The 14,301-nt window shown below is 38.9% G+C and overlaps 1 long non-coding RNA gene across 1 annotated transcript in view; it reads right to left on the bottom strand.

Annotated features, from left to right (window-relative positions):
• The window catches only part of LOC131943704 (uncharacterized), a 28,647-nt gene extending 19,202 nt beyond the window's left edge, over positions 1 to 9,445 (bottom strand). The window contains exons 1-2 of the long non-coding RNA XR_009386933.1: positions 9,255 to 9,445; positions 2,463 to 3,087 (exon numbers count right to left, since the gene is read on the bottom strand). This is a non-coding gene — a long non-coding RNA (uncharacterized LOC131943704). The remainder of the gene's footprint in view (positions 1 to 2,462; positions 3,088 to 9,254) is intronic.
• Positions 9,446 to 14,301: the final 4,856 nt, after the last annotated feature.

Genomic DNA, 14,301 nt, shown 5'->3' with positions numbered 1-14,301 from the left:
ATGGCTTCTACATCATCTGGAGTTTCTGGGGTTTCTATATTGGTGTCTGGGGTTTCTATATTGGTGTCTGGGGTTTCTATATTGGTGTCTGGGGTTTCTATATTGGTGTCTGGGGTTTCTATATTGGTGTCTAGGGTTTCTATATTGGTGTCTGGGGTTTCTATATTGGTGTCTGGGGTTTCTATAATGGTGTCTGGGGTTTCTATATTGGTGTCTGGGGTTTCTATAATGGTGTCTGGGGTTTCTATATTGGTGTCTGGGGTTTCTATATCGGTGTGTGGGGTTGGTGATTTGGGTTCTTACAGTGGTGTGTGATACGTAAAATGTATTTATCCTTAACTATCTCACTTATCCCCATCCCCACCTATCCCACCTATCCCTCCTATCCTACCCGTCAGTGTGTCGTTCACTATTCTCTCACACGCCACACCCTCACCTAATCACCCTGTTAATCACCACTAATTAATTAATTACACCGTTCTTTCGTCCATCCCACCACGACTGGCACTGATACATTTCTGTTGTCCCCACAATCTTGATTGAACGATATCGCCACACCCCGAACCCCCCCCCCCCCCCCCCCTCCTCACCATCCCTCCCTTCGGACACAGAAAAAAAAACGTCAACTCTAAAATTAGCCCATTTCGCTGACATGCCCTCACGTGCTAGCATATGACCACGTGACTCACCCTCAAGTAAATCACATCAAGTGAGAATTTTCTTCAACTTATGTAAACTTTTAAAAATAGAGAGCGAACATTGTGTTTAGCTTATATAAGTTATTGTGTTATGATTTGTTTTATCCAAGTGATTGTGTTATGAAACAGTGTTTTGGAACTGTTTTACAATGCTACAATAAAGGGTTGACTGCTTGTGTCCAAGAGGCCCGGAAAATTTTCAAAAGAACCCCTCCCCCCCCCCCCCCAATCTTGATCATAGATCAAAATTTTCTTTATGAATTTTTTTTTCCAGTATTCTATGCTATTTTTAACCAGGGCAAAACAGTACATAAACAAAGTACTAAAACTGTCAACAGGATATTTTAGATTTAGTAATTAACCGACAACAATTATGTCTTACCAGTGGCGAAGTAAAGATTTTGTTGTGTGGGCGTGTTTTCAATTATTTTTTGTATCATAACGAGTTTAAGAACCTAACATTGGTCTATAAATCAATGCGATGCCACCAATAGTTATAACTTTAGTAGACTGCGACTATTTGGGGGGAGGGTCCATGGAGTGGGATTAATCCCCCCCCCCCCCAACAGTATACGCCACTGTCTCGTATCCTTAAATGCGTTCAAGTTGTCAAAGGAAAAAACACGATCCCAAAATATGACCTAAATAAACGTTTCCGTTGCTTGAACACATCCGTACTCGACGACTCGGCGCCCGAGTTTTAAGAAAACAGATATCGATCCTTTGATTTAGAACAGGTTGCGTCCTCAGTAATATCCTACATAATACTCACGTAAAATAGAATTAGACAAGTAAAGTATTAGAAGTAAAATGTACTTTTCATCTTCAGGAGATGATATATTTTTTTCTTATTTGTTGAACGCCACGGCCGAACGGGGTGTGTTCAAGATCTGAAAACTTTCCACACAATCCTCATCTGTTGTAATCATCATGAGCCGATCTTTATAAAACGCGGAATCGAATACCAAACTGAATTGTGCATTACGAAAGCAAGTTGTTTATTACGGAAAAAACTGACCCACTTTATATAGTTTAAGTTGTACACCCCCCTCATGCACCCCTCTCTACCTCAATTTCTGACCTCGACTGGAGTTGTGTTACATTTGAACTGTCTGGCTGTGTAAATATCACACCCTGTTGACTAGTGGTAGAACGGTTTTTGGAGGTGTGTGTGGGGATGGGAGGGGGGAAGTGGAGAGAGTGAGAAGTTGCTTATTACAAAATCATTGTAAGGAGTCAGACGAATTTGTTAAGAGTCAACATGCTTCGTTGACGCTTTACATCGAAACATGTATTTTTGGAACTCATATATATATATATATATATATATATATATATATATATATATATATATATATATATATATATATATATATATATATATATGATATATGTATATATATATATATATATATATATATATGTATACATATATATATATATTATATATATATATATATATATATATATATATATATATATATATATATATATATATATATATATATATATATATATATATATATATCATAATAATTTTAAAAATGTAAGCTAGTTGACAATTAAGATAAGGCACGAACGTATAATCGCCAACTACTGTAATACGAAACAGATGTCTGAAGGTTATATATGGGCTTTTTACTCCCTCTCCCCCTCCTTAAACCCCTGGCTACGCCAATAGTTTCGAATATATGTCTTCATCAAATACAGCTTTAAAATGTATGCTTAGATTATACTGAAAAGTTTCAAATGTCAAAAGCTTACCCGCAAAACTCGTGAAAAACCGGTTTGAAGTTACACATTCTGTGTGTTTAGGGTCAAGGTTTGTTTTATTTCTTTTTTTTATTCTTTTCCCACTCGTATTTTGACATGCAGCTTTATTTGAGTAGTTCTTGAGACCTGTCCGTAAGGTCAGTATGGAAACAGAAAAGTAACAAAAGTTAACATTTTATATGTAAACAGCGCTGAGCTAAACAGATGAACATTCAACGTTGGGGGAAATTATCCAATGATGTCATTCAGCAACATACTGAACTAGAGTTCAGAGGTCAAAGTTTGTAACAGATTTGTAGTTTTTTTTTTTAACAAAGTCCAGAAGTCAACTCTTATCCCTATAAAAAAAACAGGTGTTCTTCTTTTGGTCATTAACTTCTAATCGATGATTCTTGTTGTCTTACAATATTGTTTTCGTGTAATTTTAATCCAAACTTTTCATGGCAAAAATTGACGTTGATTTCCTTGCTGTTCTAGTTACAAACAATTGATTCAATTCAAATTTTTCTCTCTATTCTGATATCCTGGCGATTTTTTTTCAAAACAAAATATCACAAGAACTATATTATCACTGTTTAGATGGACTTTTCTTTATCTTCAAAACGTTTTTTTTTTCCTGCAAAATAAAAAATATAAAAACTGCAATAAATAATAAAATTTTGTATTTTATTTATTTTTTTATTTTTTTAAATCGAGGTGTATTCCCCCCTTGAAAACATCGACCACCTTGTACCCAGTTCTTACAACCCCAACCCCCCCCCCCCACACACACACACACACAGATTTCAGCGTACCTCATTTACATAACGAAACACACATTCCAAAAGCTAGTTTAGAATTTAGCTGGGGCATGGATTATATTTTTAGACAAATTTTTTCCCCCTGTTATTGATTTATGCCACGCGTGATGTAATCAATACAGTGACATTTGAATGTCAGGAACGTGATAGTCGTATGTCACAATATGACTAATTAGTTCCTTTTATCTTCCAGAAATATATCGACCGTCTGGAAGATCAAAAGACAACCCCGTCCATCTCTCTAGAACCTGAAGATCTCTCCCCCACCCCCACCACCCACCTTAAGCATGGAGCCCTTAGCTATGGTGGGGAGGGGGGGGGTACGGAATTAGCAGGTATTTTTTTTCGGAGTTGTTTTTTTTTTTAATAAGTTGTTCAACACCCATGGTGATGGTGTCGTTGGGAGTGAGAGCGTATGATTCCTAGTTCCAAAAGCCCCGAGTTCGGATCCCCATGCAGATGAGTTTCGTTCGCGACTAATCTAGGAGAGAAAACTCCAAAATCAAACAACTGCTGTCTTGTAGTTTGTTCTTGGTTGTACAAAAGCAATGAAAGCAAATCAGAAAGAAAATCAGGCTAAAGTTGGCTTCAACGGGCCATTTGACACAAAAATGTTGACACGTTATAATTATATTGGAGGAATCAAATTGAATATAATAACAGAGAACGAAGAAGAAGAAGTTCAAGTCATTTTCCAGTTAAACTATAACATTTGTGATGTTGGTAATGTTTTCTTATTTCCTAAAGTCTGACAATACTGACCAAACTTGACCACATTGACATTTTATTGTGATGAAACTTTAAAAACAAAACTTTATACCATGCAGTGATAACGCGCATGACTTATGACGCATAACGTATGATACGCATGACTTATGATACGCATGACTTATGACACGCATGACTTATGACATACGTGACTTATGACTTACATGACTTATGACATACATGACTTATGACATACATGATTTATGATTTACAAAACGTATGACTCACAACACTCATAACTCACATGACTTATGAAATTAACCTCGGGTATCAGCTACGGGGTGGTGGGGGGGGGGGGGGGGTTCGAAGAGTTCATAAATGACGTCACACCAGTGTGTGAAGAGTAAGGGTCGGATTTTTGTAATGATATGCAACGAGGAGAGAGACAGAGTAAAAAGTATGACGTCAATTATTGACTACTACCCCCCCCCCCCCATAGCAGAAAAACGGTACATCGCACCACAACTTCACGTTAATTAAGTGATGTTTATGTAATATTTAGATCATGTTTAAGTAATGTTTAAGTAATGATCAATTCGAGTTTTTACGTAACGTGTCTCTAACAAAGAAGTTTGATCTTGTTCTAAGTAGATCGATTCTAGTAAATCAATAAGAAGCATTGAACCAAATAAAGCTGAGTTTTCTACCGTCTGGAGACCTCTGTTTGCAGTCGGTGTGTTTATTGCAAATAGTTGGTTTTTTTTTCAATACTCGGAATTAGGGGGTTGCCCATAAATGACGTAACACACTAATGGGGAAAGGGGGTCTAGACTTTGTGATAATGGGTGATGTTAGATTTTCAAGAAATACGACTTAGCTAGTGTATGCCTTAATCTGGGACTATTGCTCCGTGAGTTCATTTTAATATTATGGACAACCCCTTAGAGTCAAGCGCTATAGATTGGGAAAATTAATCGAAATTTTATTTTTATTTTGATGACGTCATGACAAAAATTCAGTGTCATGGAGTGTGGTTTGAAGAAGTAATTGGGTTGTAATGAGATCATTCGGCGTGTGATGTCACCATTCGGCGTGTGATGTCACCATTCGGCGTGTGATGTCACCATTAGGTGATTGTTTCCGGTTGGACTACACCACGTGATTGACGCGATCAAGTGGCCTGATCAGCGACGTCACTTCCTGTTTGGCAGTGACGGCCAGTGGTACCTGAACAAGTGCGTGGGGGGCGGGGGGGGATGGTGTGAGTGAATGAGTGGCAAACAGCCTGTGTTTGGTGTTGGGAGATGTGTGATGAGGTCATTGTTTGGAAGGGGAGGGGGTTGGAAGGGGCTCGGGTGGATGGAAAAAGAAGGGAGGGGTGGTTGGGTGATGTGGGGTGGGGTGGTTGGGAAGGGAGGGGTGGGGTGATTAGAAGGGGTGTGATGGGTGGGGGTGGATGGGAGGGTGGGTGGTTGGGATGGGGTGGGGTGGGGTGGATGGGAGGGTAAGTGGTTGGGATGGGGTGGATGGGAGGGTGGGCGGGCGGGGTGGTTGGACGATAAGGTGTGGGGTTGGGTTTTTGGAAAAGGAAGGGTGTGGTGGGATGGTCAGAAGGTGTGGGGAGGGTGGTGGTCTGGTTGTAAAGGGAGGGGTGGGGTTTAGAAGGAAGGCTGTAGAATCTGGTGCTGTAAAGAGAGGGGGGCGGGTTAGGGTAGGATTGATTGGTGGTGAGTGTTGAATGTGCGGGTTGTAGAGAGAATGAGGGGATTGTGTGGTATGATTGAATGGATTGAGGCGCCGAAGACAGCCATTGTCCAGTATTCCAGAGCATCAAAGACGATGTAGTGTGTAGGTGAGAGGGGTGTGTGGATTTGTGTGGGTATGCTATATGAGTAGGTGGACAATACCTGAGGTTAAAGGTACCATACACGATACCATGAGTGCTAAACCAGAGCAATACCATACCATAAGTTTAACGGTTAAAAAAATATAATATAAAGTTATTTTTCCTATCTGATAAACAGTTAAACTCCATATTGTATTTTAAATTATGTTAACACGCGTAAACAGTGGGAGGTTGATTGCAAAAAATCGGGGTCTGGTAAATAAATAATGAAACTACTTAAATGTCGCTCACAGCCGAAGGACGTTAAAGGTGAGTGATGAATCGTCTAGCGCTATCGATAACAGGTCACACTGTGGTCACCGCCCCTTGCTAATGAACCTACGTGTGCCAGGACCTCCCCCCCCCCGGCCTTACCGAGGTAAAACCTAATTACTTTAATCAACCCACATCGATTAGTCTCTAATTAGTCATCGGTAAGATATTTCAAGTTAGTGGATAAGGTAGTTGACCTTGAGGTTAGCCGAAAGTGTAAGGGGGGGGGGGGGGGGTTAACGTTAAACACTCTAGGATTAACCTGAGGTCGACACCTTAACATGTCATTTGTAAGGGAGTACGGAATTTAGGACGGATGTCATTTTGGTTAGCTGTATTGGGATATGTCATGTCGTGTGCTACGATGTCATATGACATGACATTTTAACCTTGAACTCAGTAGCGTCAAAGGGCGGGGCAGAGGTGCAGACCGCACCCGGTGACGCCATCTAAGCGAGTGACACCAAAACAAAATTTCTATAATTTTTTTTTTTCGATTTTTTTACAAACTTTTATTTAACTTGCTTCACCGTCATGTCTGTATTTCTGTTGTCATAGATCAAAACGGGCGAGCGAAATTTCGAACACTTCTAACCGACCAATTTATCTGAAATTCGGCATGTGTCACCGCAACCTAGTGACGCCTCTGCCTAAATAGCCCGTAGTTTTGACATATACATTCTACACAAGCTAACCAGAGCATGAAGAAATATTTGAAATCGTGTGCAAGCAATTTATAATCTTCATCGGGAACTTGACTTTTTTTATGTTCTTGAAATTTTGAAAAGAAAACATAAAGAAACACGTTGTGTCTGAACTGGCAGAATAATTGCCCACCCACACACACATAAACACGCACAAACACACACAAACCCGCACACCAATCAAATATTGACAACCATCCATCACACACACACACACAGACACACTATCATCACACAACCTCACAAAACACACTACAATGACACAACCTTAAAAAATTAATGACACAGATTTAATGACAGACATGACATATTTTCACAGATTTAATGACAGACATGACGTAATGTCACGTGCTTAGTTGAATATGTGACACATTAGAGTACTTAGTGTCCTTGGTTGTCTAAAAAGTTAAATTACGAATCCCAGAATGATTGGATAACAGGTATTGTCACGTGGAGAAACTACTTGGGTGTTGGGGGGGGGGGGGCGGTCAAGATGGCGGAACTTTCCAGAAATCAAGCCATAAATAAGAGACAGCTAATGAGGAGGACAGTGCTCAGTCAAGCGTGAAATTAGGAGATGCCAGAGTTATTCCGCTTTCGTGACACGCGGAGAGGGGTTGGGGTCGGGGAGGGCTGGGGTGGGGTGGGATGGTGAGGAGTGGGGTTGCGGATTGAAGAAACCTGGTGTTGTTGGGATAATGTGTATAATGTGGTAGGTGGAAATGGATGGTGGAGGTGTGGGTAATGGTGGATGGAAAGGGGAAGGGTTTGGATAAAGGTGGTTGGATATGGGAAGTTTGTGGATAACAGTGGATAGGTGGATAAAGTTGGTGGAGAATGGTGGATGGATGTGGGAAGTTTGTGGATAACGATGGATGGGTGGTGGAAGGTATATGGATAATGGTGGATGGGTAGTGAAATGTTTATGAATAAAAGTGGATTGGGGTAAAGAGATTTGTGGATAGGTGGATAGAATGTATGTGGACAGCTGTGAATCAATGGGGAGGCAACGTTACACACTGTACCTAACATCAAAAGTGCTCAAAATGGGTGGTAGGAGGGGTGGTCGGTCGTGTACACAGTTAGGCCTATTAGAGGAGGTTTGTGATCGAGTATAGAGAAAAATTATGTACATTGTGTTGTCCCTGACCTCATAAACGTTGGGGGGGGGGGGGGGTGGTTTTATGTGGTAGTTGCCCACGGGACGGGCGCCTGAATTAAAAGTAAACAACTCAGGTATGAGAAAGACAGGTACGAATTTTAGGGGATAGATTTTTTATTTGTTCAAATAAATTAACTTGGTAGTTTAGCTGTTCAAAAGATGACTTCGTATAAACACAAGCTGGGACACACCTTGATAGACAAGGACACAGCAACACTATTGATATATATATATATATATATATATATATATATATATATATATATATATATATATATATATATATATATATATATATATATATATATATATATATATATATATATATATATATATATGGATACACTGAGACATACGTTCTAGTACACATCCTCACATTGAGGTATTCTTGACACAACCACACAGGGAAACATTTGGACACACTTCAAACATAAAGCCACGCTAATACACACAGTAACCGCTGTACACCCTTACACCGTGGCATTCTTGACACAATCACACTTGGACACATTACGACAAATCGGGACACCTCAAGATTCCGTCACGCTTGACACATTAGGACACAGCTCAAGACTAGGATACTCTGAGACACACGATCACACCGAGACACACTTGCCACTACCAGACAGAGACACATCTGGACACACTTTACAGATAAAGACACACTAAGGACACACAGTAACCGTTGGACACACTCTCACATCGAGGCATTACGGACACTACCACACACGTACACATCTCGACACATTGCAAAATGAAACCGTTATATTTGGTTCACCAACCACTTCCCTATCCACATTCATTATAACGCTAAACGCCGACATAATCCTAAGTTAAGTCTTTAATCTAAATCCACAGCTATATCCAGGCTTAAGCTTAACGCACACACATGAAACCGAAACCGAAACTTAATCCTAACCCTAACTAAAAGCTTAGCATCAAACACAACACCAACACTTAACCTAACTATAAGCCTAAACCTAATCAGTAACTAAGTAGTAGTATATGAACAATCGCATCTACACTTTACATTAATAATTTACTTTATTATATAGTTTAGTGACGACGTGAAATACTTGTATGATTGGATGAGTGGGGGGGGGGGGTCTAGTAAAGATGAGAGTTTTAAAACATGAAAGTTAATTTTAATATCCGCGAAGCTCGTGGATCGAATCTCGAGGCATAGCGATCGAACCTCGAGGCCTACCAGTTACATAACTACAACACGAATGTTAAGTAATATTTGCTCACCCTTCGTGACGTCTATGACCTTTAAAGGTCACTTGCAGCTCGTAGCCTTGTATCCTAAAAACAGTTTTTTACATACATTTAAGTAAAAAAAAATCAAATCAAGGCGTCCTAACGACTCAAGATCAAAAATCGTATGGCACATAAACACACACATACACAGTGCACACAAAAACATATACGATAGCTACAAAAGGGTGGCCAAAACTAGTTTTAAATGCTGACACTATTTGCTTCGTTGCGTTTCAATCCGAGTTTTTTTTTTTCAATTCTAATTATAGAATCGGGTATTTGAGTTTGGCTTGACTCTAATAAAAGAAAATGTAGGGTGCAAATTCGGCCTAGCGCTCGACTGCAAGGGGGTAGCCTTTGTTAACTTTTGTTAAACGGGTATTCGGGGTAGGGGTGGGGGGAGGGGGGTTACCTGTTGTGACCGCTTACCTGTGGTGCAATACCTTGAAACCTGTTCTGTCAGTTGATACACTCGGTGGATAATGATTTCAAATTAGAGGTTAACAATATGTATTAGCTAATTATAAACATTAAGTGTCCTGAAAAAAATGACAATACCAAATTATGGAGAAAAATCTTGCAAAATACCATTGGAAAAATACAATGGTGCAAATGAGGCTGGATTAGAAACAGATTATATTAACTATGTGTGTAAACCAGAGGCGTAGCGGGGGGGGGGGGGGGGGGACCGCACCGGGTGACACCATTTAGGGGGTGGGGGTGACACCAAGGCAAAAAATAGCAAAACATATAGAGAAAAACTTGAGGGGGGTGCAAATCGAAAGTTTGAGGGGGGTGCAAATCGAAAATTTGTCCCCGGGAAGAGTCGCTACGCCTTTGGGGGGGGGGGGTGACACCATTAAAAAATCAGTTACCAGTAAAGTATAAGCTGTCGGAAAGACGTGGATCCAACTTGGAAGAATCACACACAAGTCTGATGGAGAGGTTTGGTTGAGTCCCAGAGCGTCATAGGGAGTCCACAGGAAAGATGACGATGATGATGAAGATGATGATGATGATGATGATGATGACGATAATGATGACGATGATGATGAAGATGATGATGAAGATGATGATGACGATGATGATGACGATGATGATGACGATGATGAATTTTTAATTTATGAAAGACGATCCGGGAAGACGTTAGAACTTTTATCGCTGGTGTGGATCTCTTGTCACGTGACTGTTACAACAGATTGACGGGCTGCAAGATGACGGACTGACGGACGGACAGACAGACAGACAGACAAAAGGACAGACGGACAGATAGCCAAAAGGAGACAGACGGGCGGACACACTGACAGACAGACAAATGGACAGACGGACGGATAGACAGACTGACAAAAGGACAGACAAAAGAACAGACGAAAGGACAGTTAAAAGTACAGACGGGCGGGTGGACAGACAGACAAAAGGACTGACGGATGGACACACAGGCAGACAAAAGGTCAGACAAAAGGAATGTCAGAAGTACAGACAGACGGACAGACGGACAAATAAAAGGACAGACGGGCGGACAGGCTGGCAGACAGACGGACGATCGAAAATTCACACGACTTAAAACCGATCACTAAAGTAAAAAAAAAAACACGTCAAGTTCCCCTTTATTACACACAGGATCATCTAAGTAGATGATGTATGTTTCTTGGCCACGGATAATGAATGATTGTATGGTAATTTGCGCAGCCGCCCTAACTTACCGTAATGTAAGTCAGATACCCATCAGGGCTGGGCGCACTCATTCAGTCACGAGTCCTTACAGAGATACGAACTCAAGACTGTCGTGCTAGCAGTTGAGCTCTCTACCACCCGACCACACCGTCCCATAATACAGGGTCAGTAGCTTGCGGTATCAACTCCAATCAACAATAATCTGCATCTTATTAACGTCCATGATCAGGTGTGGAAACATACGTCAACAACATCTTACCTTAATCACCTGGCTGGTCAAGCGATCACCTGTACTTAATCCTGTTAGCTTCCTTTTTTTTATTAAACAAAGTTAATTTTTTTAAAGGACTAATTTAATTTTTAATTAGATTAAAAATTAGATATTCTTGCTTTGTCATTGGAAATGGATTTTTCTGATTAGTTAAAACAAATCGCTACATTATAAGTGGGTAGAAATCGAGTTACAAGATTTGATCATAAACCCAAGGACATTTTGACCTTGTTCTATAGTATGTAAAGTTGCTTTTCAAACCTGACGGTTCACGGGGAAAGTGAAGTAGAGTTCACCTGTTTCTGTGACATCGGCATATAAAGTGTGGTCAGTACTATGCCCAGTCGCCTTTACTTACCCTAACGTGAGTTAGGTACCCATCAGAGCTGAGTGGACTCAGGGACGGTCTAAGACCTTGTTCTATGGGACTTGTAAACTAAAACAAAAACAAATATAAAAAAAATTCATAAAAAAACGTTTTAATAACAAGCTTTTATGTAATGATGCACTAAAAAGTAGAAAATAAATTATAGACTACTATTTTAAATAACTATAAAGAAAAGCGTGGGTCACTTTAGTATCTATTGGATACCTTTACTAATGTTAAGGAAGACACCCACGCTTTTCTTTATAGTTATTTAAATAGTAGTCTATAATTTATTTTCTACTTTTTAGTGCATCATTACATAAAAGCTTGTTATTAAAACGTTTTTTTATGAATTTTTTTTTTCAGCACTTTACATGTTTTTTATTTACAATAGAGTTAGGCCTACATGACTAAAAACCATTGCGCGCCTACTGAACATCACGTTCAGTAGGCGCGCAATGGTTTTTGAACGCAGCCATTACGTGATGGCGCAGCTATTGAAGGTGATGACGCGTGTGGTGTGTTTGGCTAGACATGCCTACTAATTCGGTCCAAATTTTTATTAATTCATAAAAAATTAATTAGGCGTCCAATTAAGTCAAATTTAGTTTCAGATTGCATTGTCTTCATGTCTTGACCCACGTGCCAACTGTGAATCGTATCGGTCAAGTAGAACTGTCCGAATTTTCACTCCTGCGTTTCCGTCTAGACAGACTGACGAGGAAGTGAGTTAAATAAAAGCTTGTAAAAAATTCATAAAAAACGTTTTAATAACAAGCTTTTATGTAATGATGCACTAAAAAGTAGAAAATAAATTATAGACTACTATTTAAATAACTATAAAGAAAAGCGTGGGTCACTTTAGTATCTATTGGATACCTTTACTAATGTTAAGGAAGACACCCACGCTTTTCTTTATAGTTATTTAAATAGTAGTCTATAATTTATTTTCTACTTTTTAGTGCATCATTACATAAAAGCTTGTTATTAAAACGTTTTTTATGAATTTTTTTTCAGTACTTTACATGTTTTATCTACAATAGAGTTACATGACTAAAAACCATTGCGCGCCTACTGAATATCACGTTCAGTAGGCGCGCAATGGTTTTTGAACGCAGCCATTACGTGGTCGTGATGGCGCAGCTATTGATGACGCGTGTGGTGTGGTTGGCTAGACATGCCTACTAATTCGGTCCAAATTTTAATTAATTCATAAAAAATCAATTAGGCATCCAATTAAGTCAAATTTAGTTTCAGATTGCATTGTCTTCATGTCTTGACCCACGTGCCAACTGTGAATCGTGTCGGTCAAGTAGAACTGTCCGAATTTTCACTCCTGCGTTTCCGTCTAGACTTACGACAGACAGAGGAAGTGAGTTAAATAAAAGCTTGTAAAAAAAATTCATAAAAAACGTTTTAATAACAAGCTTTTATGTAATGATGCACTAAAAAGTAGAAAATAAATTATAGACTACTATTTAAATAACTATAAAGAAAAGCGTGGGTCACTTTAGTATCTATTGGATACCTTTACTAATGTTAAGGAAGACACCCACGCTTTTCTTTATAGTTATTTAAATAGTAGTCTATAATTTATTTTCTACTTTTTAGTGCATCATTACATAAAAGCTTGTTATTAAAACGTTTTTTATGAATTTTTTTTCAGTACTTTACATGTTTTATTTACAATAGAGTTACATGACTAAAAACCATTGCGCGCCTACTGAACATGACGTTCAGTAGGCGCGCAATGGTTTTTGAACGCAGCCATTACGTGATGGCGCAGCTATTGAAGGTGATGACGCGTGTGGTGTGGTTGGCTAGACATGCCTACTAATTCGGTCCAAATTTTTATTAATTCATAAAAAATTAATTAGGCATCCAATTAAGTCAAATTTAGTTTCAGATTGCATTGTCTTCATGTCTTGACCCACGTGCCAACTGTGAATCGTATCGGTCAAGTAGAACTGTCCGAATTTTCACTCCTGCGTTTCCGTCTAGACAGACAGACTGACGAGGAAGTGAGTTAAATAAAAGCTTGTAAAAAGAAATCTCTGTAATAATAAACTTTTAACAGTACATTTAAAAGCTGTTTACTACAAAGATTTTTAAAATATGTGTTTGATTTTCTACTTTTTCGTAATTCATTCAAAATGAAGTTGACACCGAATAGACTACGTTAAAATGTGATCAGTAGCTTGCAATGTCTAAAAGACAGTCATTTGTCACTTCTTTCCGACCGACGGAAACCTCGACCGTTTCTTCGATATTTTTCTTTAAAGTGTGCACTTTACAAAACATCAAGACGAATTCCTTTTCTTTGATCCAACACAGTGGCGTAGCCAGGAATTTGTCATGGGAGGGGTTCAAAAATGTTTCCATACATATAATATATATATATATATATATATATATATATATATATATATATATATATATATATATATATATATATATATATATATATATATATATATATATATATATATATATATATATATATATATATACTAGCCGTCCCGGCCAGGCCCTGCTCTGGCTTCTGTGAAAAACCTTTCTGTTAAAGACCATTACCTGTGTGTTTAGTAATCATCATAAACCCGGCATTGCCCACCCAAACCACAACCAACCAAAACAACAAAACGCAAACATAACGCTAACACAATTACAAATACAAACGAAAACAAAAACCTAACAACAAACCCAACCACAACCACAAACACCAA

This window comes from Physella acuta, unplaced genomic scaffold, assembly GCF_028476545.2.
Source record: "Physella acuta isolate Inbredline_101_S28 unplaced genomic scaffold, ASM2847654v3 ptg000465l, whole genome shotgun sequence".
In the NCBI taxonomy this organism is placed as follows: Eukaryota; Metazoa; Mollusca; class Gastropoda; family Physidae; genus Physella; species Physella acuta.
The sequence above is the reverse complement of the archived record's forward strand: the minus strand, read 5'-3'. Positions and strand labels throughout refer to the sequence as shown.